This window comes from Arachis hypogaea, chromosome 13 (assembly GCF_003086295.3).
Source record: "Arachis hypogaea cultivar Tifrunner chromosome 13, arahy.Tifrunner.gnm2.J5K5, whole genome shotgun sequence".
NCBI classification, from domain to species: domain Eukaryota; kingdom Viridiplantae; phylum Streptophyta; class Magnoliopsida; order Fabales; family Fabaceae; genus Arachis; species Arachis hypogaea.
This window is the reverse complement of record NC_092048.1, coordinates 79147727-79172201: the sequence shown is the minus strand read 5'-3', so window position 1 is coordinate 79172201 and position 24475 is coordinate 79147727. Positions and strand designations below refer to the sequence as shown.

Genomic DNA, 24475 nt, shown 5'->3' with positions numbered 1-24475 from the left:
GCTGAAATTGAGGGACTTGAGCAAAAATCAGATTCAGAGGTTGAAGAAGGACTGCTGATGCTGTTGGATTCTGACCTCCCTGCACTGAAAGTGAATTTTCTGGAGCTACAAAACGCAACATGGCGCACTTCCAATGGCGTTTGAAAGTAGACATCCAGGGCTTTCCAGCAATATATAATTGTCCATACTTTGGCTGAGTTTAGACGATGCAAAAGGGCGTTGAATGCCAGTTCTACGCTGCAGTCTGGAGTTAAACGCCAGAAACACGTCACGAACCAGAGTTGAACGCCAGAAACACGTTACAAACTGGCGTTCAACTCCAAGAATGACCTCTGCACGTGTAAACTTCAAGCTCAGCCCAAGCACACACCAAGTGGGCCTCGGAAGTGGATTTATGCATCAATTACTAACTTCTGTAAACCTTAGTAACTAGTTTAGTATAAATAGGACTTTTTACTATTGTATTAGAGATCTTTGGAAGATCTTCAGATCATCTTATGATTTTTAGTTCATCTTTAAATCATATTGATCACGTTTGGGGGCTGGCCATTCGGCCAAGCCTGAACCTTTCACTTATGTATTTTCAACGGTATAGTTTCTACACTCCATAGATTAAGGTGTGGAGCTCTGCTGTTCCTCACGAATTAATGCAAAGTATTACTGTTTCTCTATTCAACTCAACTTATTCCGCTTCTAAGATATTCATTCGCAATTCAATATGAATGTGATGAACGTGACAATCATCATCATTCCCATACGAACGCTTGCCTGACAACCACTTCCGTTCCACCTTAGATTGGATGATTATCTCTTGGATCTCTTAATCAGAATCTTCGTGGTATAAGCTAGATTGATGGCGGCATTCATGAGAATCCGGAAAGTCTAAACCTTGTCTGTGGTATTCCGAGTAGGATTCAGGGATTGAATGACTGTGACGAACTTCAAACTCGCGAGTGCTGGGCATAGTGACAGACACAAAAGGAGGGTGAATCCTATTCTAGTATGATCGAGAACCTCAGATGATTAGCCGTGCTGTGTTAGAGCATTTGGACCTTTTTCACAAGAGGATGGGATGTAGCCATTGACAACGGTGATGCCTCCAGATGATTAGCCATGCAGTGACAGCGCATCGGACCATTTTCACAGAGAGGATGAAAAGTAGCCACTGACAATGGTGATGCCCTTACATAAAGCCAGCCATGGAAAGGAGTAAGACTGATTGGATGAAGATAGCAGGAAAGCAGAGGTTCAGAGGAACGAAAGCATCTCTATACGCTTATCTGAAATTCCCACCAATGAATTACATAAGTGTTTCTATCTTTATTTTCTGTTTATTTATTATTTATTTTCGAAAACTCCATAACCATTTGATATCTGCCTGACTGAGATTTACAAGGTGACCATAGCTTGCTTTATACCGACAATCTCTGTGGGATCGACCCTTACTCACGTAAGGTTTTATTACTTGGACGACCCAGTGCACTTGCTGGTTAGTTGTGCGAAGTTGTGAAGTTATGTTTGGACCATGGTATTGTGCACCAGTTATTGGCACCATTGCCAGGGAGAGAATGAACAACAAATTTTACAACCTCAGGGATCACAATTTCGCATACCAAGTTTTTGGCGCCGTTGCCGGGGATTGTTCGAGTTTGGACAACTAACGGTTCATCTTGTTGCTCAGATTAGGTAATTTTCTTTTTGTTTTATTTTCAAAAAATTTTCAAAAATATTTCAAAAAAAAAAATTTCTCATCTGTTTTCGAAAACTATTCTAAATCTTTAAGAATGAATTCTAGTGTTTCATGAAGCATGTTGAAGCCTGGCTGGCTATAAAGCCATGTCTAAATTTATTTGGATTGGGGCTTCCAACCCAACATTATCAAGAGCAAGCTAGTTATTGCTAATCCACCTGCTGCTGTTCCTGATCCACCTGATCTACATGTTGAAGCTTGGCTGGCCATTGGCCATGTCTAGTGTTTTGGACCGGAGCTTTCACAAAAGCATGGCTGGCTAGTGAGCCATGTCTAATTCCTGGACTGAAGCTTTAGACTAACAATGCAAGATTCATGGAATTCATATTAAAAATTTTGGAATCCTTATTTTCCTTTTTCAAAATAATTTTCGAAAAAATCCAAAAAAATTAGAAAATCATAAAAATAAAAAATATTTCATGTTTCTTGTTTGAGTCTTGAGTTAATATTAAGTTTGGTGTAAATTGCATGTTTTAAAGTTTGCATAAAATTTTCGAAAAATTCATGCATTCATAGTGTTTTTCATGATCTTCAAGTTGTTCTGGTAAATCTTCTTGTTTGATCTTGATGTTTTCTTGTTTTGTGCCTTTTCTTGTTTTTCATGTGCATTTTTGCATTCATAGTGTCTGAACATGAAAGATTTCTAAGTTTGGTGTCTTGCATGTTTTCTTTGCATTGAAAATTTTTCAAAAACATGTTCTTGATGTTCATCATGATCTTCAAAGTGTTCTTAGTGTTCATCTTGACATTCATAGCATTCTTGCATGCATTCATTGTTTTGATCCATAATTTCCATGCATTAAGCATTTTTAGTGTTTTTCTCTCTCATCATAAAAATTCAAAAAATAAAAAAAAATATCTTTCCTTTTTTTTCTCATAAATTTCGAAAATTTGAATTGACTTTTTCAAAACTTTTTAAAACTTAGTTGTTTCTTATGAGTCAAATCAAATTTTCAATTTAAAAATCTTATCTTTTTCAAATCTTTTTCAAAAAATCAAATCTTTTTCCTTTTTCTTATTTATTTTTGAAAATTTTAAAAATATTTTTCAAAAATCTTTTTCTTAATTTTATATCAAATTTTCGAAAATATTATCAACAATTAATGTTTTGATTCAAAAATTTCAAGTTTGTTACTTGCTTGTTAAGAACGATTCAAACTTTAAGTTCTAGAATCATATCTTGTGATTTCTTGTGAATCAAGTCATTAATTATGATTTTAAAAAAAATCAAATCTTTTTCAAAACTAATTCTAATCATATCTTCCTATCATATATTTTTTTTTAAATCTTATCTTTTTCAAAAATTTGATTTTCAAATATCTTTTCTAACTTCTTATCTTCTTATCTTTTCAAAATTGATTTTCAAATCTTTTTCAACTAACTAATTGACTTTTTGTTTGTTTCTTATCTTTTTCAAAACTACCTAACTAACTCTCTCTCTCTAATTTTCGAAAATCTCTTCCCTCTTTTTCAAAAATTCTTTTTAATTAAATAGTTATTTCAATTTTCAATTTTAATTTGATTTCATTCCTAATTTTCGAAAATCACTAACCCCTTTTCAAAATTTTATTTTCGAAATTCCTCTCTCTCTCTCTCATCTCCTTCTATCTATTTATTCATCTACTAACACTTCATCTCACCCAAATTCGAACCCCCTCTTCTATCTGTGTTCAAATTTTCTCTTCTTCCCTTCTTTACATTACATTCTTTTTTTCTTTTACTCACACAGGGGAACCTCTATACCCGGGTAAAAAGGATCCCTATTATTATTTTTTTGTTCCCTTCTTTTTCATATATGCAGGAGCAAGGACAAGAACATTCTTGTTGAAGCAGACCCTGAACCTGAAAGGACTCTGAAGAGGAAACTAAGAGAAGCTAAAATACAACAATCCAGAGATAACCTTACAGAAATTTTCGAACAAGAAGAGGATATGGCAGCCGAAAATAATAATAATGCAAGGAGGATGCTTGGTGACTTTACTGCACCTAATTCCAATTTACATGGAAGAAGCATCTCCATCCCTACCATTGGAGCAAACAATTTTGAGCTTAAACCTCAATTAGTTTCTCTGATGCAACAAAACTGCAAGTTTCATGGACTTCCATCTGAAGATCCTTTTCAGTTCTTAACTGAATTCTTGCAGATCTGTGATACTGTTAAGACTAATGGAGTAGATCCTGAAGTCTACAGGCTCATGCTTTTCCCGTTTGCTGTAAGAGACAGAGCTAGAGTGCGGTTGGACTCTCAACCCAAGGATAGCCTGAACTCTTGGGATAAGCTGGTCACGACTTTCTTAGCCAAGTTCTTTCCTCCTCAAAAGCTGAGTAAGCTTAGAGTGGATGTTCAAACCTTCAGACAGAAGGAAGGTGAATCCCTCTATGAAGCTTGGAAGAGATACAAGTAACTAACCAAAAAGTGTCCTTCTGACATACTTTCAGAATGGACCATCCTGGATATATTCTATGATGGTCTGTCTGAATTAGCTAAGATGTCATTGGATACTTCTACAGGTGGATCCATTCACCTAAAGAAAATGCCTACAGAAGATCAAGAACTCATTGACATGGTTGCTAATAACCAGTTCATGTACACTTCTGAGAGGAATCCTGTGAGTAATGGGACGCCTCAGAAGAAGGGAGTTCTTGAAATTGATACTCTGAATGCCATATTGGCCCAGAATAAAATATTGACTCAGCAAGTCAATATGATTTCTCAGAGTTTGAATGGAATGCAAGCTGTATCCAACAGTACTCAAGAGGCATCTTCTGAAGAAGAAGCTTATGATCCTGAAAACCCTGCAATAGCAGAGGTGAATTACATGGGTGAACCATATGGAAACACCTATAATCCCTCATGGAGAAATCACCCAAATCTCTCATGGAAGGATCAACAAAAGCCTCAACAAGGCTTTAATAATGGTGGAAAAAACAGGTTTAGCAATAGCAAGCTTTTTCCATCATCCATTCAGCAACAGACAGAGAACTCTGAACAAAATACCTCTAATTTAGCAAACTTAGTCTCTGATCTATCTAAGGCCACTATGAGTTTCATGAATGAAACAAGGTCCTCCATTAGAAATTTGGAAGCACAAGTGGGCCAGCTGAGTAATAGAATCACTGAAACCCCTCCTAGTACTCTCCCAAGCAATACAGAAGAGAATCCAAAAGGAGAGTGTAAGGCCATTGAATTAATTACCATGGCTGAACCTGTAAGGGAGGTTGAGGATGTGAATCCCAGTGAGGAAGACCTCCTGGGACGTCCAGTGATCAATAAGGAGTTTCCCTCTAAGGAACCAAAGGAATCTGAGACTCATCTAGAGACCATAGAGATTCCATTGAACCTCCTTATGCCATTCATGAGCTCTGATGAGTATTCCTCTTCTGAAGAGAATGAAGATGTTACTGAAGAGCAAGTTGCCAAGTTCATTGGTGCAATCAGGAAGCTGAATGCCAATTTATTTGATAATGAGACTTGGGGAGATGAACCTCCCCTGTTCACCAATGAACAAAATGCATTGGATCAACTGAGATTGCCTCAGAAGAAACAGGATCCTGGGAAGTTCTTAATACCTTGTACCATAGGCACCATGACCTTTGAGAAGGCTCTATGTGACCTTGGGTCAGGAATAAGCCTCGTGCCACTCTCTGTAATGGAGAAACTGGGAATCTTTGAGGTACAAGCTGCTAAAAGCTCATTAGAGATGGCAGACAATTCCAGAAAACAGGCTTATGGACAAGTAGAGGACATATTAGTAAAGGTTGAAGGCCTTTACATCCCTGCTGATTTCATAATCCTAGATACTGGGAAGGATGAGGGTGAATCCATCATCCTTGGAAGACCCTTCCTAGCCACAGCAAGAGCTGTGATTGATGTTAACAGAGGTGAACTAGTCCTTTAATTGAATGAGGACTCCCTTGAGTTTAAAATTCAAGGACATCCTTCTGCAAACATGGAAAAGAGGCACAGTAAGCTTCTCTCAAAACAGAGTCAACCAGAGCCCCCACAATCAAACTCTAAGTTTGGTGTTGAGAGGCCACATCCAAACTCTAAGTTTGGTGTTGAACTCCAATATCCAAACTCTAAGTTTGGTATTGGGAAGTCTCAACAATGCTCTGAACATCTGTGAGGCTCCATGAGAGCCCACTGTCAAGCTATTGACATTAAAGAAGCGCTTGTTGAGAGGCAACCCAATTTTTATTTATCTAATTTTATTTTTATTTTTATTGTTCTTTCATGTTTTATTAGGTTCATGATCATGTGGAGTCACAAAATAAATCAAAAAAATTAAAAACAGAATCAAAAAGAGCAGAAGAAAAATCACACCCTGGAGGACGGACTTACTGGCGTTTAAACGCCAGTAAGGAGCATTTGGCTGGCGTTCAACGCCAGAACAGAGCATGGATCTGGCGCTGAACGCCAGAAACAAGCATAGAACTGGCGTTCAACGCCAGAAACATGCTGCATCTGGGCGTTGAACGCCCAGAACAAGCATCAGTTCGGCGTTTAAACGCCAGAATTTCATGCAAAGGCATTTTACATGCCTAATTGGTGCAGGGATGTAAATCCTTGACACCTCAAGATCTGTGGACCTCACAGGATCATCTCAGGATCTGTGGACCCCACAGGATCCCCACTTTCCCTCCTCATAATCCAAGATTCTTCCACATCTTCTTCTTCTTCTATTCTTTCTTCTTTTGCTCGAGGGCGAGCAACATTCTAAGTTTGGTGTGGTTTTCCATAACCATTGATGGCATCTAAGGCCAGAAAAACCTCTAGAAAGAGGAAAGGGAAGACAAAAGCTTCAATCAAGGGTCTATAACTCAGTGGTAGAACATTTGACTGCAAATCAAGAGATCCCTGAGATACCTCAGGGGATACATTTTTCCCCACACAATGAGGAAGGGACATTTGACTGCAAATCAAGGGTCTATAGCTCAGTGGTAGAACATTTGACTGCAACTAAGGGTGGAACATCAAGAGCACTCCATCATCCTTCATGAAATTAGAGAAAATCAAAGAGCAATGAGGGAGGAGCAACAAAGACAAGGAAGAGACATAGAAGAGCTCAAGGACATCATTGGTTCCTCAAGAAGGAAACGCCACCATCACTAAGGTGGACTCATTCCTTGTTCTTAAATTTTCTCTTTTTCATTTTCTTTATGTTAAATGCGTATCTATGTTTGTGTCTTATTACATGATCAGTAGTATTTAGTAACTATGTCTTAAAGTCATGAATGTCCTATGAATCCATCACCTCTCATAAATAAAAAATGTTTTAATTTAAAAGAACAAGAAGTACATGAGTTTCGAATTTATCCTTGAACTTGGTTTAATTATATTGATGTGGTGACAATACTTTTTGTTTTCTGAATGAATGCTTGAACAGTGCATACACTACAAGAAAAATACCCATTCAGCCACACTTTTTTTAAGTTACATTTGAAAAGGGTAGCCTATTCATAGAATAGGCTACGCTTTTCTCAGTGTTGCCTTTTTTTTAGAGAAAAGGAAACACAATTCTGGCATCATTTGAAAAGTGTAGCCTTATATATTATAGAAATCACTTATAAAGCATAGCCGTATGTTAATATCTATGGGTCCACTTTTTGTATCAAAGAGAATGCTTTTTGACGGTAGCCTATTAGTTAAGTTTTGGGTGCGTTTCAAAAGTGATGCCTTCCCTCTTTTTCCCAATTGAAAACAAACTCACAACACTTAGTGAAATTTTTGTTCCCACCAAAGCTCATTATTCCCTTACTAAAACTCACAACACTTAGTGAATCACAGCGCCTTTATCCCCTATCTGGAACCACACGAACCACAGTGCCTTTGTTCCTTCCAAAGCTCATCACTCATCATCGCGAAGAACCCTCTCTGAAACCCTCTCTGAAATTTTTGTTATCACAGCGCCATTATCCCCTTTCTGAAACCCTCTCACCATCGCGAAGAACCACACACAACACTCACTTTCGCCACTAACCGTCGTTCCGCTTCGCCCTCCTGCACTGAGCTGCACCGCTCTCAGCATCATCATCTCTGCGCTTCTCATTGTCCTTCCCCTTTCAGTTTCTCCATTCTCGGTTTCTCACCGTCGCTGGTGATTGTCGCCACCCAGTAACCAGTCACCGCCAGTCACCGTCGATGTTGATCGTCGCTGTTGTTGCACTGACCATCGCTCTTCTTCGCCGTTCTTCTCATCATCGTCTTCTCTGTGCTCACATCGTTGAGTATGTATTTATTGATTTCTATTTGGTTCTGCAATTTCAGAGGTTTAGGGTTCTGATTTTAGGGGTTTTAATTTGGGGGTTTTAATCTGTGAAATATGGGTTTATGAATTGTGATTTGATAACATGCATGCTGTTGTTGATGAAGATGCGTGGTTTAACAGATTATTTTTTTGCCTGTTTTGTACTTATAAATAACTAACTCATTTAGGGGAAATTGTTTCTAATAACCTGTTATTTATTAAGAATTAGAATGCTCATGATAAGACACAAGTAAAAACTGGAAGAAGTTAGGGAAAAGAGTATTGGCTTTGACAACAACGATAAAAATTTTTGTTCATTGAAATATTAATTCAATTGGACACAAGGGAAAACTTAAGAAAAAATATTAATTCCCTTATGCTCATGATTACTGATTGTAGATCCTTCTTCACGGGGCATCTACCTGAGGGAGGCTACTGCTTTCCAACAATCTACTGAGGTGAGAGCATAATCAGCTTGTGCACCATTGATGATCAAAGCATATCTTTAGGTCAGATATTTGAAAAAACTATGATTTGAAAATGGATTAAAGATTGGAATGTGGGAAAAATACTACTAGACATGCTACTTTTGCATTTGTCTTTACCAGCTAGGTCTCAACTTGGACCAAGGGAAAGGAGCCGATAGAGTAACAGCACCAGAAGTAGGCTTCTTGAATCCACCGGAAGAGGCCTCCGGTAGCGGCAAGCACTTTCACGACGACGTCCTTGATGCCAGAGCTAAGAATGTAAACACCCTGTCCCTCTCTCTCTCTCTCACACTTTGCGTAACAGAAAATTAGCTCAAATGCATTCAATATTTGTTTTTTTTTTCAAGGCAGGGTTTTGAGTTCTGAACTGGAACTAAAATACAATTGCATGTGGTAGTTTTTTAACTAATTAGAATCACTTTCAAAATTCCTTGAAAATGAAGTTGTGAAAGAAAGCATGTTGTAGTTTTGAAAAAATAAAGAGCAAGGCAGGGTTATTCCATGGCTGTTATGGAAACCAAATTATTGTTTCAGGATGGTCATCTTTGGTTTTTCTTTTCCCCTTTATTCGAGGTCAGACAGCAGGGGGAAAAAACTTGTTGCAGTGTGTGCTTCAATGCTTCTTGATTTGAGCAACTAGCTATTGATAAACTCTGCACTTGTGCTGACTATTATTGTTGAATCATTGATGTAGGTGTTGACTTATAGGTGTAAGTTGGTGTTACAAATTTTGATGGAATGGTTTGAACATTTCAGGATTACGATTTAGTGCAAGTTTATTTACACCTTCTCCATACTGCTGTGATCACTAAGAGGCAGAGGAGGAGTTGCTGTTTTAGTTTCCTCACCCCCCTTATTTTGGCCCCCCTGATCATATGTAATCTTTTAACAGGTTTTTCATGGCCAACCAATGCCTACTACTATTCCGGCAGCTCCACATCCTCCAACAATGCGTCCTAGGGTGCGGGCTAGAAGAGGACAGGCTACAGACCCACACAACATAGCTGAACGGGTGAGCTTTGGGATATTTGCACAAATACATGCTGTCTGCTGGTTATGGTGTTAAAATTTAAAGACGGGGTGTTTATTTTGTAGCTCAGTTCTTCATGTTACATTATGGTTACAGTTGCGCAAAGAAAGAATAGCAGAAAGAATCAGGGCTCTACAAGAACTGGTTCCAAGTGTCAACAAGGTATGTAACTGCTCTAATGCAGTTTGTGATCCTCTTTAATATTAGCAATAGTGAAATAGTACAAAAGGAAAGGAATATTGTCTTGTTTAGCCAAAAAAGTGAGAAAAGATGGTGTATTATGTTGACATTTATAGAGATATATCTATTATCATCCCCCACTTTCCTTTCTGGCTTGAAATTGTAAATGATAATGCCACACTTTAGTTTATTATCAACTTGTGAATAAGTGTATTCATGTCTTTCTCCTAAAACAAAAATGGGTCTTTTCATGGTGTGCATTTTGCCATTTTGTCCGCATTGTAGGTATCGTTCATTCACTACTTCTTTAGCTCATTAGATCTCCACTAACACTATTGCCTATCATAGGTCTTATCTTTCTTTTTACAATATAAATACTAAAATAGATGTTATTACTTATATCAAGGGGTTGGTTTGCTTTTCTATATATGGCCTAAGAAACAATATCTTTTACTTTTCCTCCAATTTTTTGTCTTTCAATAGGAAGATTTGATAGAAAATACAATAGAAGGAAGTAGCCATTTTCATAGAAATATGGAGGATCTGTATTTGTTTTAGTCTTCTGGTCTTTTCCCTGTCAATATATTGTTCCAATAGATATGATATTTGCAGATATATATATAATGTAATTTATGTAGCGAATTGGCACCTTGAAAATTATTTTCATATAAATGAGTAAATGTGTTCTTTGGATTTAGAATATGGCATCTGCCTCTGGACCTATTGAGTTGTCAAATTAAGATTGTGCTTGTCCGCAACTCCACATATAGATTAAATCTCCTGATCCACTTTTCATGCAATTGTTTCATTGAGCATAAATAACAAAAACATGCTTGAAAAGGATAAAAAGAGGGATACCATGCCCACATATTTTGACTTGATGTGTATTAAATTTTTTATACTTCTTGAAGCTTGAAATTAATCTACTGGTTTCAGGGGATATTTCTTTTAATAATTTCTTTGAAGGTAGTTTTGCTCTGTTTGCATGACCGCCCTCTGTTTCATTAAAAAGACAATAACACTGAATTGTTCTAACATTTTTAATATTATTGTGCTTTTTCTCTTGATCAGACGGATAGAACTGTAATGTTAGATGAAATAATTGATCTGTATTTGTTTATTTCAGATACTGCACTTATTTAATTGATCTGTCCTATTTCTATCCAAGGAACAAGCTTTTTCCTTCTTCGATTCCGCCTGCTCTGCTCTTCTGCCCTGTGCTATCCGGTTCTGCCCTAATTTCCACCTTCTTCTAGGTTGTCTTTTTAAGCAATGAAGATTAAGCAATGGAAATTAAGCTGATTATTATTGTGGTTTATTGGCTAAGATAGAGTACTGTTTAAAATATTTACATGTATAGTTGACTAATGACTTTTATTAGAAGATACTTATATATGTAGGATATGTTTTTTTGTAGAGTATTAGTAGTAAATTCTAAGTAATATTATGGTTATTTTGATATGGCTATGCTTACTTTAGTGTGAGATGTATGAATTTTTACAATTAACTTCATTCTAGTACTTTTGGATTATTATTATAAATATATTTTGGTTAGAGATAATTTTTGTTATTTAAAGAAATTATTTAGTATAATTATGTATTTATTTTTATTTTATAATATTCAACTCATTCAAATAAAAATGCAGAATTATTATACATGTAATCATATTAACTATTATGTTGTATTAATATATATATATATATATATATATATATATATATATATATATATATATATTATACAGAAAAAAAAGAGACCTAAGGCTACACTTATATACAGTAGCTATAGTATACAAAAAAAAAAAGAGGAACCTAAGGCTACACTTATAAAAAGTAGCCATGGTATACAATGTGGCTACGCTTTACAGGTGATGCAGTAGGTATTGAAAAGCGTAGCCTATACTGGCAAAAATGGAAGCTGAAAAGCGTAGCCTTTGGTCCTGGACAGCATCAATTGAAAAGCGTAGCCTATTCCCAAACGCCAAAAGCGTAGCCCTTGGTGCAGAAAAGCGTAGCCTTTGAGAATAGGCAACGGCCAAATAGGAATCACCCCAAAAAGCGTAGCTGTAGCCTAAAAAGCGTAGCCGTAGCCTAAGACATCATTTTTTTTCACTTTTGGCTACACTTTTCAAGTGTACCTAAATGGGTGTTTTTCTTGTAGTGATATGTCTTTTGAAGTTGTTGTTTAAGAATGTTAAATATGTTGGCTCTTGAAAGAATAATGACAAGGAGACATGTTATTTGATAATCTGAAAAATCATAAAAATGATTCTTGAAGCAAGAAAAAGCAGTGAATACAAAAGCTTGCAGAAAAAAATAGAAAAAAAAATAGCAAAAAAAAAATAGAAAAAGAAAAAGCAAGCAAAAAAAGCCAAAAGCTCTTAAAACCAAAAGGCAAGAGCAAAAAGCCAATAACCCTTAAAACCAAAAGGCAAGGGTAAATAAAAAGGATCCCAAGGCTTTGAGCATCAGTGGATAGGAGGGCCTAAAGGAATAAAATCCTGGCCTAAGCGGCTAAACCAAGCTGTCCCTAACCATGTGCTTGTGGCGTGAAGGTGTCAAGTGAAAACTTTAGACTGAGCGGTTAAAGTCAAGGTCCAAAGCAAAAGAAGAGTGTGCTTAAGAACCCTGGACACCTCTAATTGGGGACTTTAGCAAAGCTGAGTCACAATCTGAAAGGGTTCACCCAATTATGTGTCTGTGGCATTTATGTATCCGGTGGTAATACTGGAAAACAAAGTGCTTAGGGCCACGGCCAAGACTTATAAAGTAGCTGTGTTCAAGAATCAACATACTGAACTAGGAGAATCAATAACACTATCTGAACTCTAAGTTCCTATAGATGCCAATCATTCTGAACCTCAATGGATAAAGTGAGATGCCAAAACTATTCAAGAGGCAAAAAGCTACAAGTCCCGCTCATCTGATTGGAGCTATGTTTCATTGATATTTTGCAATTTATAGTATATTCTCTTCTTTTTATCCTATTTGATTTTCAGTTGCTTGGGGACAAGCAACAATTTAAGTTTGGTGTTGTGATGAGCGGATAATTTATATGCTTTTTGGCATTGTTTTTTAGTATGTTTTTAGTAGGGATCTAGTTACTTTACTATGAGTTTGTGTGTTTTTCTGTGATTTCAGGCATTTTCTGGCTGAAATTGAGGGACTTGAGCAAAAATCAGATTCAGAGGTTGAAGAAGGACTGCTGATGCTGTTGGATTCTGACCTCTCTGCACTCAAAGTGGATTTTCTAGAGCTACAGAACTCAAAATGGCGTGCTTTCAATTGCATTGGAAAGTAGACATCTAGGGCTTTCCAGATATATATAATAGTCCATACTTTGGCCGAGTTTAGACGACGCAAAAGGGCATTGAACGCCAGTTCTACGCTGCAGTCTGGAGTTAAACGCCAGAAACACGTCACGAACCAGAGTTGAACGCCAGAAACACGTTACAAACTGGCGTTCAACTCCAAGAATGACCTCTCCACGTGTAAACTTCAAGCTCAGCCCAAGCACAAACCAAGTGGGCCCCGGAAGTGGATTTATGCATCAATTACTTACTTCTGTAAACCCTAGTAACTAGTTTATTATAAATAGGACTTTTTACTATTGTATTAGAGATCTTTGGAAGATCTTCGGATCATCTTATGATTTTTAGTTCATCTTTGAATCATATTGACCACGTTTGGGGGCTGGCCATTCGGCCATGCCTGAACCTTTCACTTATGTATTTTCAACGGTAGAGTTTCTACACCCCATAGATTAAGGTGTGGAGCTCTGCTGTTCCTCACGAATTAATGCAAAGTACTACTGTTTCTCTATTCAACTCAACTTATTCCGCTTCTAAGATATTCATTCGCAATTCAATATGAATGTGATGAACGTGACAATCATCATCATTCCCATACGAATGCGTGCCTGACAACCACTTTCGTTCCACCTTAGATTGGATAATTATCTCTTGGATCTCTTAATTAGAATATTTGTGGTATAAGCTAGATTGATGGCGGCATTCATGAGAATCCAGAAAGTCTAAACCTTGTCTGTTCAATTATCACTTTCACATTCTTATGCAGTACCTCTTTCTTTCTCTATTCAATTATACTATACGAATTCAATCATACTATACAAACTTTACATCTTTCACTTTTATAAAATCTTAGCTCAAACCATTTCTCTTTATCATATTACTCCTTTCTCTTTATATCTCTTTACATTTCTCTGATTACTCTTTCTTCTGTATCTATATCACTCTTTTTCTCTTTATCTCTTTACTTTACTCTGGTTACTCTGTGCTTTATGTTTCTTTACTCTACTCTGATTACTCTGTTCTCTGTCTCTCTCTACTCTGCTCTGATTTTTCTGTTTAACGTATGTATTTAAAGCTTATGTAAATTTCGGTATGAATAGTTAGTCTGTCCCAAGTATAGGTTTATTATGTCTATACTGAAATAGTTTAACTTTTCATATAATACCTAAACCTGGTCATAACTCAAGGACTAACTATGTTGCCCTAGTTCGTTCACTAATCTCTGTCTGTTTTTCTGTCATTAAAACTTTACAGACTTTTTCTTCGATTCTTATCTTTTCTTCAACTTTTTATCTTTCATTTATCTTTGCCTCACTAATATGTTCTTACCACTCCCTAAGTGTTTTATGAAGGTAATTATGAGACTCTGTACTTAAAGTTGTCTTTCTAAAGCTTTTACGGAAAATTACCTTTTCCGCATTATTTTATTATTTTTATTAAAATATTATTTTTAATTAAATATTCTTATTTAATATTTTATTATTATTTATTATTTTATCATTAATTTTTTGGAAATTACCCCACTTTAACTTTGAACCTTTTAAATTCACTTTTTACCACCCGTAACTTTTAATATTTCTACTTTAACCACCCTAACTTTCAAAAATTACAAAATAACCCCTCAAACACCAAAATATTTACTTCCTTGCCCTTTCTAAGATCTAAAAGCTGTTCTTCAATGTTCTTCATCACACTCAAAGTTTTCTTCATGTTCTTCGTAAATTCTTCAGATTCTTTCTCTGTTTTTACCCGTTTTTCAGTCTTTTCAGCAATCGATTTTTACCAAAATTCAAAATAAATTTCCAGCCACTAAAACCCCATATTTTCCACATGATTTCAACACAAATTAAAGCACAATTTAAGGATTAGGGTTTGTTTTTCCAGCTACACTCAAGAACATGTTTCATAGCTTGAATATCATCAAATTTTATCAAATTTTCACCAAAATTTCAACAAGAATCACTCATATAAATCATCAATTTCAAGCATAGCCAAACCATATCGTAATCACACAACTCAAACACAATCAATCAAGATTAAATTCGTCAAACCCTACCTAGTTTTGCTGCTCCTAATTCGGTTATACTTTCAGGTGGTCCTTAAGCACTTTTTCCTCCTAAATCACATCAAGAACAACTTTAAATCCAAAAACCCTCAACTGACCAAATCTTGCTCAGCACGTTAGGAAGGGATATCTCACCTTAGACTTGCTGGAAATTAACGTTTCTTGGCCCTCAAGTCAAGTTAAGCATGATTCCTAAGGAATAACATCAAGAAAACACATGTTTAAGCATGTTTCCTTGAAAACCGAATTGAAGAGGGAGGGAGACAGCCATCTCACCTTATTTCCAGCCTTGATAAGTTACATGGTTATGTAGAGGAAGATGAGATGATCATTTTGGTGAAATCGGAGTTTTGATTTGAGTTTTGGTTCAGAAGAAATCAAGCTTTGAAGATTAAGTGTTCATGAAGTTTTGGGGGTGTCTTGGGGGTGTAAGGTGATTTGTGATTGGTTGGCTTGGAGGTGGGTTAAAATAATATTAAAATATCTCTGGTGTATAACTACTAAAACTAGGTGTATCGGAACACTTGTAAAAACATCTCTAAAAATTATTTTCTGAGCTACTAGCATAAATGACACTAATAACATATTTATTATGAGAATAAAATATGTATAATGAGACCTTAGCATTGCTAAAGTCATCAGAGAGTGCTGGTGCTAAGCTGGGCCAGTAAATTTTGAACCCGATTAAACCGATTTCCTGTTTTTAACTAAAACAGACCATGTAACCTTATAATATCATTCAAGCATCTTCTAATACTAATATAATGATAATATTATACTATTATCTCTCTTCTCTCATGAGTCGAGTCCGGTTCGTCAAACTAAGACTATTTACGAAAACTACAATTAGAACTCTTAACCGATACGGTTCAAAAACTAGGTTCTTCGCGATTGTGTTGTCGGGCTTGTCTCAACTAAGGTCCTAAGTTAAAGATAATATAATGACAATGAGGATTGAGATGCTTGATGATACATCAGAGGTGTTCCCTTTACTGATCTTCCGGAGAAATCCGTACTTTCAGAAAAGATCTCATGTACTCGAAAATCAGGGTTGTTACAAAAATCAACAAAACCACAACCAGGGTTGTTACAACAAGCCTTATTCATCAAATCAGCATTTCAACCACAACCCCAACAATCAAACAGGGAACCATAGACCCTACCACAACTCACAAAACACATCATACCATAGTAACCAACCCACACACAACAACCTCAATCATGATACACCATCCTCAACTATGCAACCATGTGAGATCAAGACCAACTTTGAGAGAATGGAAGCTGCAATAGCACAACTGTCCTCACAAATTACAGGAGCAGTCTCCACCCTCATGGAAAGACAAGCACAAACTGACAGAAGGATAGATGCTAATCAAGAGGAATACAGGTCAAATCTGAAAAATCAAGGCGCAGCAATCTCAAAGTTGGAAGCATAAGTGGGGATTTTGTCCAAGAAAATACCACTTCCCACACACACATTTCCTAGTGATACCATGGCTAACCCAAGAGGGGAATGCAAAGCCATTACTCTAAGAAGTGGGAAGGTTGTGATGCATGGAAACTTGTCTTTCAACAATTTCCCTCAGCAAGTATACCGAATTGTCGTCAAGTAAAAACTCACAAGAGAGTGAGGTCGAATCCCATAGGGATTGATTGGTCAATCAACTTTAATTAGAGGAATGTTCTAGTTGAGCTAAGCAGAATTTGATGTGAGAGTTACAGGAAATTAAATGGTGGGAAAGTAAATAGCAGAAAATGTAAATACTGGAAATAAAGAGCTGAATGTAAATGGCGGAAAGTAAATTATAGAATGTTAGATGGGGATTTGGGAAGATGAGCATAAAAGTAAATTGTAGAAATTAAAGAGAATGGGTGAGATCAGAAATGGGGAAGTCGTTGGGTTTAGGAGATGTTGCATTCTCCGGATCAAGTTCATTTTCATCTCTTCCTCAATCAATGCATTTATTGATCTCCTTGGTAATCTTAAGTGATTGAATTCCAATTCCTTGGTAATTCAATCTCTTAAATCTTGATCAATAGCCAATTCCTTGGTCCAATTGCTCATAAGAAGAGATGAAGTATGGTCACTAATTATACCACATGTATTTCCAAATCAAAGTGTTGGTAGGATTATATGTCACTATATCCATCCAAACCCCAATTTGGTCCAACATGAGAAAGTATTTCTAGCATGATCTCTTCATTCCTCTTCCAAGGTTCTGATGAGATCCAAGTATGAATAGCTTCTTTTCCAAGACAACCATCCAATTGGATAAAGATTGAAAGCTTTCTAGTTAAATCAAGAGAAAAGAAAGAAGAAGAATAATAAAAACTATTATTGATCCATCAAATTACAACAGAGCTCCCTAACCCAATGAAAGGGGTTTAGTTGTTCATAGCTCTGGGAATGGAAAACAAAAATAGAGAATGCATTCTGAAAGTAAAACTAGAAGTTGAAGAGAAAGTAAAATTATACAGAGAGTGGTTCTCCCAGTCCAAAAGCTTCCCTCTAGTTCAAAACTACTCCTATATATACTACTCTTCTGCTCTTCTAGTTGGCTCTTCAAGTCTTGGGTATAGGCCTTTGGATTTTAAGTTGAAGCAGTTTGGAGTCTTCAGTGGGCTCAGCTTTACTTGCAGAGAAAGTGTGAAGTAGGCATGGATTTTAGCTAGGACGTTAGTGGTGTTAACGTTTAAGTGAAAATGTGGGTTCGAGAATGTTAGTGACAATCACCTTTTTCACTAACATTTCTAGCCCAAGATGGTTCACGTTAACTTCAACGTTAGTGGCACTTAACGTTATTGGAGTTTACCTTTTTCAATAATGTTGCTCTTAGCCCCCTTTTCTCACGTTAGAGTCCACGTTAGTATAACTAACATGGATCTTAACGTGGGCATGCCTTAGCCTAGAGAGCATTAGTGACACTTACCTTTGTCACTAACGCTCCAATCACCCCTTCTTCCCACGTTAGAGTTCACGTTACTTAGGTTAACGTGACTTCTAACGTGGTAGTAATAGCCATCTCCAACGTTAGTGACAAAGGTGAGTGTCACTAACGTTGGCTCATCATTCCTTTCCTCTACGTTAGCTTCCACGTTAATGCAATTAACGTGGCAACTAACGTGGCTACTAGTGGCTTAGTCCAACGTTAGTGACAAAGGTGAGTGTCACTAACATTGGCACTTCTTTGTTCCTTCCACATTAGAACTCACGTTAATGTACTTAACGTGACTCTTAACGTGGCTAGGTGTGCCCCTTTTTCCAACGTTAGTGGCATTCACTTTTACCACTAACGTTGGAGCTTTACTTCCTTCCACGTTAGCTTTCACGTTAACGTAGTTAACGTGGCAACTAACATGGGCTATGATGGCTCACGAAGGCATTATTGGCGATCACTTTTCTCATTAACGTTGCAAGCTAGCTCCCATTCCACGTTAGTGGTCACGTTAGTTAGACTAACGTGACTACTAACGTGGCTCTTCCTTGCTTCCTTTGTCCTGAAATCAAGCAAATAAAGTGCATCAAAGCTAGGTTCTAACCCATGAGATCATGCATCATTCATTTTATCATTCAATTCATGCATAATTCTCATAAAATCATATAAAATTCATAATGTTTGCTTGAATCAATATGTAAGTGATTATTTACCCAAAACTTGCTTATTTCCTAAGAAAGTGCATGAAACTACCCTAAAACAATAAAGAAAAGGTCAGTGAAACTGGCCAAAATGCACTAGCATCACAACACCAAACTTAAAGCTTGCTTGTCCCTAAGCAGGTACTGGAACAAGAAAATGATGAATGAAATGACAAGAGAAATGAATCATTATTGTGGAAGTCATGTCCTTGGTTTTATGGGGGTTTATGCATAGAAACTTAGGTTCATTCCTTTATTGGCTTTCAGACCTTTACCATGCCCTAGAATACTCACTTGATTGCACCCTATGAGACTTTTATTTATTGATCCTTTTTTTTCTTTTCAGGGTTTGATTGTGTTCTTTAGACTAGGTGCTTTGTAAGGGAGCGACTCTTTAAGATAAGCTTTCAGACAGCACTCCCGAACCAGTTGGTCCAAGGTGCTAGGTGTTAAGACACCCCTAAGGACTTACTCCCTCAAGTCTCTTTCCCCCATACATTTACACTACAGGCACATGGTTTGTTATTTTTATTCTTGAGACCTTGGTGTCTAGCACCTCTTTGGGTTACTAAGTGCTCTGTAGCAAGGGTTACTCTTGATAGTGGACTTTCAGCTGATAATCCCGGGTTAGCTAACCCAAGTTACCAAGTGATAAGGCACCCCTGAGAGCTTATTCATCCAAGTATATCCCTTGCACAGGAGCACCACAGACACATGCCTTAAGATTTAACCCTTGGTGCCTAGCCTTATTTCTTACTCTTTTTCTTTATTTCTCAACTTTCATTTTTCTTTCCCCTTTTCTTATTAGGATCTTGTTATGTAGCTAGTCTCATGGGGTGTGTTTCAAGCATATGATTCAGGACAGATAGTTGCCTTCCTACCTTGTTGGTGAACCAACTTAGCTAATCTATTACCACACCACAAACTTAGGAACTTACTCCACAATATGAACCTCACTCTGGTTTTTCATAGCATACATTCTCTTTTTATTTGATTCAAAAGGACAAGCATACAAGTAAGCAAGGTGAAAATGCAGCAGATCATTTGGCACAGCTAGCATAGACCTAAGCAGTAAAAACTTAAAGGCAGAATTTAAAATCCTAAATTACCATGGAAGCATGTTCTATTTCATACATGATTTTCCTTATTTAAAACTTGAAAAAGATGGAACAAAAGGGGAACTCCACCACCTTTTACTCATGGGGTTGCTCATGCTCTCCCTCTTCTTTGTCCTCTTTGTGTTTTTCTTGAATGCTTGAACTCCCACTTCCCTCGCCTTTTCTAATCAACTTTTTCCAGAAGCCAGCATCTTCCATCTTTTTTTTTAATGTTTCCTTCTGTTGTTTCACCTTCCTTTCCTCTTGTTCTGTTAGATCTTTTTGGACTGTATCATACCTAGGGTTTGCAGAGTGCAAATTATGCATATGCCTAGACATATAGTTCAACTTGGCTTGAGTGTTTATGTTGAACTCTTCCCTATGTAGTTATCGTCCCTCATTGAGCACGCAACTCATTGAATGCTTTTGTTTGAGCTAGCTGACGTTGGTTGAGTTCTTGAAGGTGTTTGTCTTGACGTTCTTGCCTTTCAATCACTTGATTGATGGCTTGAGTGAGCTGGGAGTATTGCTCCTGTTGCTGCTCCATTTGTTGCTTCTGCCACTCCCTCTGCTGACCTATCCAATTAGAGAGCAGTTCTTCTTGACGATCCATCCTTTGAGCTTGAATTTGCAGTTGTTGTTCTTGTCCCTCCATATAACTCCTTGCTAGCTCCTCAATGGCTCCGTGAATGTTTTCAAGTTTATATTAGTTGGATCATAGTACTCTTCTTGCTGGTATTCTTCTTGATGAGATTCTTCTCGGTGATGTCCCTCTTGTGATGTTCTTTTCCCTATTTGAGGCCTTCTTTGTTGTTGGGCGGGTGCCACATAAGTTATATGCTGTAGTGTAACTGACCTCCTAGGGTTTACCCAACTTGGATTGCTGTCTTCGAAGACTACCTTGGCTTTCGTACATAGTCTAAGGATGGTGCTGGGGTACCAAAGTCTAGCACCCGGATCATTCTTCTCGGCTGACTCTTGAATCCCCTCAGCTATAATCTCGTGCACATTGATGCCTCCACCTTTATTAAGCAATGTACCATAGTAGCTCGAGTAGTGTTAACCTCAGAATTGTTCGCAGCTGGGAGGATAGATCTCCTCACGAGCTCAAACCATCCCTTGGCTTCCGGGATGAGGTCTTCTCTCCTGATGAACCGGGGTCTCCTATCCGAATATCTTTCCCAATCAGATCCTATAACACACATATCATTCACAATTTCTTCAAGTTCATCATTGTGGGGCCATTACTTATTCTTACATGATAACTGGGCTCATCAAAATGTGGCGATTTCAGCTGAAGAGTCCTTGTTATGGCATTGGGGCTGACGTCCACCTCTGTTCCTCTAACATAACTTTTGAAGGTGGGGGCCTTGGTTTTGTCTTCTCTGACCATATTTGCATAGAATTCTTTGATGAGGTTTGCATTTATCTTTGCTTCTGGGTTCGTGAGCCTTTGCCAACCCCTGTATTCAATCTTCTCTCGAATCTGTGGGCACTCATCCTCGTTGAACTGAAATGTTAACTCAGACAATATCTTTTTGAGCTTTATCCGTTTAAATTCGAGTTCATGGAATGCAGTTTTGAATCTCCCTTCATCGAAAGGGATGCTCACCACCAGTTCCTTCCTCTTTTGCCTCTTTGAGCTCGATAATGCCATGAGTAGGAGTTGATATATGAAGGTGTAAAGGGTGTAGATAATGGGCTTTGGCCGGTTAAGATGGGGTGTAGTGAAGGGAATGAGTGAGAGTGTTTTTGATGGGTAAAAAGGGAGTTGGGTGCCGAGAGTGGGAAGTGTAAAGGATGAAAATTGGAATGTGAAAGGGAGTATGGAATAAGAACCTCTTATATAGAGAAGTGGTGAGTAGATGAAAGGTGTGGATTAAATGTGTAGGCCTATGATGAACGGATGGGGTTTAGTATGGGATAGGCACAAGGATCATCAACTTTATGATGGGGTTGGTTCAGTTTCCAAGCGTGTTCTTCTTCCAATGTTGCATGGCAACATTTCTCAATGCATTCCCCTTGAAGACACGTGTATAGTCCTCTTCTTTTGAAGTGGCCGAAACCCTTCCTCCTTCAATTATCCCATCAATTTTCCTACAAAACAAAAGAAATGTGATTAATAAATTTGTGGATAGTGGCGGCAAAATTTAAAAGGAAAGAATAACTACTTTTTAAAATTTTTGTTTCTAAATGGTAAGTGCTATTCATGAATATAAACCAACTAACTAATTAACTGTTCATGTATGCAACATTGGTGACACCAAACTTAGTTTGTGACACAGTGGTGTGAAAAGTTTTTGTTCAAGGCTCTAAGAGTGACATGATATGAATTGCATTTATGCTCTCTTAGTATGCCTTGAACACCAAACTTGTTCTTCACTATGTGCTGTATAAAAGATTCATTCAAGTATGTGTCAAAGTTGATTTGGAATTCATGAGCCTTGCATTATTAGCTACTTTAAAAGCATATAAAACATGGGTTACCTCCCATAAAGCGCTTCTTTAGCGTCACTAGCTTGACGTTCTGACTTTGTTAGGGTGGTTGGTAATGCTTCAAATCCTCCCCCCTTGTAGTAAATCTATCTCCATTGGCTTCATCAAGAATCTCCACATGTTCTAGGGAGAGAATTCTGTTGATGGTGAAAACTTTAGGTAGCTGAGATGGGATAGTGGAGAGATGAGATGGGACAACTGGGAAATAAGCTGAGATCACTTTATCCCCTGGAGAAAAATTCTTTGTAGGGATCTTCTTGTTCCTCCACCTCCTTGGTGCCTCCTTCTTTGTTTCTTTTACTGTTGCCCTGCTCTTTGTGACCTCTTTTTCCAATGAAATTTTGTTGCTGGTCTCATATGACTCTGGTGGTTTAGGTTCCTCCTGGTTTTCTTTTTGCTGTGACAACTACTGACTGTCTTGTTCATCAACCAAAGGGATTCCCAGGTGTACAGCTTGTGCTTCAATGCTTGTTTCTTCCACCAGTGCTTTGTCGTGCTCTCCCCTTGGTTCCTTGCTTTTCTGATCTGCTTCTTGCGAGGGTTTGATGATATTGAATGTGAGTTGTTCGTCATGTATCCTCAATATTAGCTCTCCTCGCTCCACATCTATGAGCGCTCTGGCTGTAGCTAGGAATGGTCTTCCCAATATGATTGGGTGGAGGTGACTCTCTTCCATTTCCAATATGACAAAGTCTTTGGGAAGGAAGTAGTTCCTAACCTTCACAACACGTTTTCAACTACTCCTACTGCTTGTTTTTTAGTTTTGTCGGCCAGCCTGATGACTACGTCTGTGGGCATTAGCTCATTAATCTGCAGCTTCTTCATAAGGGATAAAGGCATTAAGTTGATGCTTGCTCCCAGGTCACAGATTCCTTTGTCAAACATTGTTTCTCTTATGGCACAGGGGATGTGAAAACTCCCTGGGTCCTTCCTTTTTGTAGGCAACTCTGGTTGAATGAGAGCACTGCACTCCTTATTCATCACTATTGTTTGCCCTCCTTTGAGTGAGATTTTCCTGGTCAGCAACTCTTTCATATACTTAATGTATGAGGGCATTTGTTGGAGAGCCTTGATGAATGGTATGTTCACATGGAGAGATGCAAACATGTCAAAGAACTTTGAGTATATTCTCTTTTCTACACCACCCTTGAGTCTTTGGGGAAAAGGTGCATAGAGCCTCATCAGCTCCTCCTGTGTAATTTTGGTTTCTTGGTGATCCTCTTCCTGTTTCTCTACTGATGTATCTCCAGGTTATTATAATGGTTTGTTTGGCTCTTCCTCAGTCCCTTTATCACTTGTAGTGACCATCTTGCAGTCTTCCCATCTTACTTTCTTTGCTTCACCTTTCAGGTTTTTCTCTGTGTCACTTGGGAAGCTGTCAGTGGGTTTGGGAATCTTCTCAGAGAGGTATCCCACTTGAAATTCTAGCCTCTAAATGGTGTCTCCCTGGTTTTTGAGATTAGCTCGCACCTCCTTTTTGAACACCTTGTTATCTTGAATCTCTTTGCATATGCCTTCAAGTAGAGTCTCAATCCTTGAGAGTCTATCCTCGGATGATGGTGAGTTGGAGTTGGAGTAATGAGAAGGGCCATTCTGGCTTTGGTATGGATGTTGAGGTGTGTTGTTAGATAGGTGCTGATATGATCTCTGTGTGGAATGTTGGTGAGCTACATTGTTGTTGGGGTTGTAACGTCTCTGATATTAGCCTTAATCTTGTTGGTTTCCCCACCCAAAGTTTGGGTAGTTCCTCCAACCAGGATTGTAAGTCTTGGAGTATGGATCATGTACCTGCCTAGGTGAGTTTTCAATGTAGTTGGCTTGTTCCTGATCACCCTCTGCCTCTGCATTTACTCCTTCTTGAGTTGCTGATGAGGTGGTGATTGCTGCTACTTGGTTCCTCTCCATCTTCTTGGTAAGGTCAGCCAGCTGCTTGGTAATCAGCTTATTCTGGGCCAGCAGTGCATACACGTTGTTTAGCTCTATTACTCCTTTAGTGTTGCCTCTTTCAGAGGCATAGAAGTAGTCTTTCTCGGCTACAGTCTCAATGACATCTATGGCTTCTTCAATGGTCTTCTTCTTGTTCAGAGATCCCCCGGATAAGTGGTCTACTGCCTTTTTTGATTCATAAGAAAGGCCTTTGTAAAAAATGTGTAGCTGTACCCATTCATTG

At 37.9% G+C, this 24475-nt stretch overlaps 1 non-coding gene across 1 annotated transcript; it reads right to left on the bottom strand.

Moving 5' to 3' along the window:
• Positions 1-4077: 4077 nt before the first annotated feature.
• Positions 4078-4181, bottom strand: LOC112739472 (small nucleolar RNA R71). The gene has a single exon (XR_003170407.1). It is a non-coding gene; the product is annotated as a small nucleolar RNA R71 (small nucleolar RNA).
• Between the last annotated feature and the right edge of the window lie 20294 nt (positions 4182-24475).